The sequence below is a fragment of the Ornithodoros turicata genome, chromosome 8, assembly GCF_037126465.1.
Source record: "Ornithodoros turicata isolate Travis chromosome 8, ASM3712646v1, whole genome shotgun sequence".
Lineage (NCBI taxonomy): Eukaryota > Metazoa > Arthropoda > Arachnida > Ixodida > Argasidae > Ornithodoros > Ornithodoros turicata.
The window spans coordinates 11,289,248-11,293,244 of NC_088208.1; positions in this window are offsets into that span (position 1 = coordinate 11,289,248).

Consider the following 3,997-nt stretch of genomic DNA (forward strand, 5'->3'; position numbering starts at 1 on the left):
TGCTGTTGATCTTTGTCGCGCAATCATTTCCGACTATCCCTTCGTTGTCTCATTCGTATCACCGTATTCTTAAAGAGTCACATGTCCGAAATGGGTACAATTCTTCACAATTTCCTTTGTCACAGTCGTAGTCGTGTCGTGCGTTTTCCGAAGGATCCCTAGTTCTTTTCTTCTTGTTTTCTTTTCGTGGATATCATTTGCGATGAGACCTGCATGCACTCGCTTCAACTGTTCTTTGTCGTGTAATCTGTTGTCCTGTTAACGTAGTTCAGCCATACCAGTCTTCATATCTCAATGATGTTGCATTCTTTGACTTTGACGCAGGCTACTTCTTCTGCCCGATGACCCGATTTGCCTGCGCATAACATATTTTTAACTTTTGCGCAGGCATAACGGGTCGGACATTTCCGTTTTGAACCCCGACTTGAACTGACCAAGGCACAGCTTTGATTGCCTAGGCCAGAACACGTCGGTGGTTGCGCGATGACTCCGGATTTCTTGATTTTCGATTTCATTTGCTTTGATTTCCTTTGCTCCTTGTCCTTTGCGTTTTGTCTTCAAATTTCTCTCTTTTGCTTTTTACGCAGCTGTGATTGGCGCTCAGAGCCTCGTTGGCCGGACTCGCTGTGGCTGTCGAGCCCGTTACCAGCTCCCACCACGGGGAGGTGAGGTTGAGCGCCAACAGTTATTGGGAGCCAATGAATCCGAAGCCATTGTGGTCCAGGGGCAGGCAGGGGTCAAAGTCAGGTCAAGACGTGGAACACTGAAGTCCTAGAGGCAGTGAACGGAGCGCAAGAGGATCTCAATGACGTCCTTCGGCATTGGGATAGCCGGATCAGACTCCTCGATCGCAGTAACGATCATGACTATGAGATCGATGGTGTCTGCTTCCCTGATGTGTCTATGGTAGTTCGTGGCGAGGAACCGGACAAAGTCCATGCCCTCATCGAGAAGACGTGGACATTCTTGGCCTAGAATACCGTGGAGAAAATCGACGCACGCCGAGAGAAATCCTGGTACCTTGTAGAAAGCCCTGACGTTGGCTTTTAGCTGGTCAAAGGCACCAGGATGGTGAAGAACTACCTCACGGTAGTGTAAGGACATCAGACCTGGCACCCAGTCAGGAGTTGGTCTCCTCCAACGAGCAAGGAAGGATTGCCGCCTGTCATAAGTGCTACCGAGGATGGTTCGTAGAAGGAGACTCATGGCGTCAGACAGAGAAACGGAGGCCGAGACGAGCAGAAGAGGTAACTAAGCCGTTAAATTATAATCAATATAATTCACCTCATTGTCTTTGGTGATCCACCTCATTGTCTTTGGTGATTCACCTCATTGTCTTTGGTGAATAAAATTCACCTAATTGAAACTACGGTTTCACCAAATACAATGACTTGAATCTTAAAGGTATTTTAAAGCTACGTGCCAAGGGCACATTTAAGCAGGCAGAAGAAGCTGTTTTATTAATTTGGTTTGAACTGAACGGAGTGATGTGGTGATTTTGCATGTGTTATGGCAAATTCGGGGGGTCATTTCGTAGGAGCCACATCTTTTTCGTTGGCCAGATCCCGAGTAGTCGACGTCAGGCCCCTCCGCACTCATATCAGCGATGTCACCGGATAAGGTAGTTAATCAGTGATACGCTGCCAGAGATAAACAGTAATATTATATCATAGTTAATCCTACTCATATGATATCATTGATAAGATTATTACGTAAACAATAATGACAGCAATGCTGTAACAAACCAGGAATCGAACTTCGGTCGTTTTAGGTGTCAGCCGAGCACTTCGACCCAGTAGGCCATGGGCTCGGCATGTTTGGGAGAATGGTTAATCAGAATAGAATTGTGGCTGGTAGACGTTGTTTGATTTTGTTTTGTGCCGCCACGCCGTTGATGGCGCCACGGAGTTGTTAGATTTCGTCGTCAAGGGCTGGCACCACTTCTATGAAATATTAAATTTACCGCAGCAGCATTGGCTCGTTTGCTGTTCAACAGATGCGACTACCTGCACGAGTAATTTAAATATCGCGCCCTTTAGGTTTTTGTGTCATGTTCAATAGATGTGCTACTTATACAACATTTTAAATTTCCCTTCTTTTGTGACATGTTTAAACAGATGGCGAATTCACTTTTGCCTCAAGAGACGACGCTATGACGAATTTTAAATTTCCCGCAAGTAGTCTTCCCTCTTGCTAAAGTCTCGCCACGATAATCTCGTTTCAGAACAAAAAAAAAATAAAAAATAAAAAATGACGAACCATTTCTATGTCACTTTACTGTCAAACAGCTCGAGGGATGTTTTTTTTTTTTTGATTGCGTGTTAGCGCCGCGAAGCAACTGTGGCTATGAGCGGCGTACAGATGTGGACAGACGGAGAGAGGACAGCAGGAAGGAGTGGGGGACAGGGGGAAGCTCGAGGGATGTGTTTCTGAGTAACACAATGATGGAAGTACAGAATGGATCTCGCTCAGTCAGTGGAATTAGATCGCAAGTGTCAGGTTGCTCTGGCCGAGGTGAATATCCTATTGCAATTAACAATATCATAGGTACCGCTAAGTAGTAGTGTATCAGCTCAACTAGCCGGCAAGTCACACAGTCGCCTGGACGCCATTAATTAGCAATTAGAGCTAATTGGGACCCCCCCCCATTAATCAGGACCCACCAGGGAGTCATTACACTAATTGGGGACCATCTAAGACACGTCCAGACCACTGTGTGAGTTGCCGGCTAGTTGAGCTGATAAAAAATAAAAAAATAGGTAGAAAATAAAATAAGAAGATAGAAATAGAGTGGAGAGAAACAATTTATTCGAAAATCAACGATGCCGCGGCGAAGAAACGGCTCCGGGGTGACCAGTGCTTGTTGACGTCGGGTAGTTGCAGAGATCGACGACAGGTGGCCACTGAGTTGCAAGGCATCACACCAGATGGCGCCACCATCATAGCTCTAGAGGAGAGAGACAGAGAACAAGATACTAGCGGCAGGTAAAAATGACAGCACTGCTAAACAAGTCTAGGCATGCGAGAGAAAAGGTCTAACCGCTACTGCTAAACAGAAAACAGTACACATCGGGGGAAAAAGGCTTACGTGGGACGATCGCTTAGGCCTAACCACAACACTACGCAGCTAACACAAGGCGGGAACCACACATCGCTAAACATGCGAGAAAAGGCTTAACACGAGCGCGGTCACCGCTAAACACGGCAAACATACGAGAAAAGGAGCGCGCTTGGGCATAACCTCAACACTACGCAGCTAACACAAGGCGGGAACCACACATCGCTAAACATGCGTCAACAGGCTTGGACACCGCAAAACAAGTCTAAACATGCGAGAAAAGGCTTAGCACGAGCGCGGTCACCGCTAAACACGTTAAACATACGAGAAAAGGAGCGCGTCAAATCACTCACCTTTTCCCCCGCGGCAACTTCCAATCAGAAACTGAGCGAGCGCGGAGAACACACGTCTGCTCTCTACGAGAGCCAGCCAAAAACTGAGCGAGCGCGCGGAGCGCACGTCCGTCTTCCGCGACAGCCCGAGAGAAAGTGAGTGAGGCGACGCGCAGCGGCCGCTATGGATGCGCGCGCGCCCTCTGCTCCACCCGTCCGCGCATGCGCGCGCGCGCAGCTCCCTCTGCGCCGCCCGCGGGTGTTTCGGTTTCGGCTCTCCGCTGCGCGCGCGCTCCTAGCGGCGACGGGTGGCTTCTGAGTTTCACTTTCGTTTTCTTTGCGCGCGCGTTTATCTCTATAAAGGCAGCGCGCACCGCGCTCGAGTCATCACTACGTGAAGATGTTCAGCTACCACTCTTTACAAAATTGTTCCCGCACCCACGCTTCTTGGGAAGAAGTGGAGAAGGAATGTTTCAACGGCGAAAGTCCCCGCAACGAGCTCGTCATCACTGCTTTTCGCTACGTGATAGACATGGTAGGCTTTGGCAATATAGGAGAGATCTCGCCGGGGCCGCTGCAGGAGATCGTGCGTCGGATCTACGCCCGT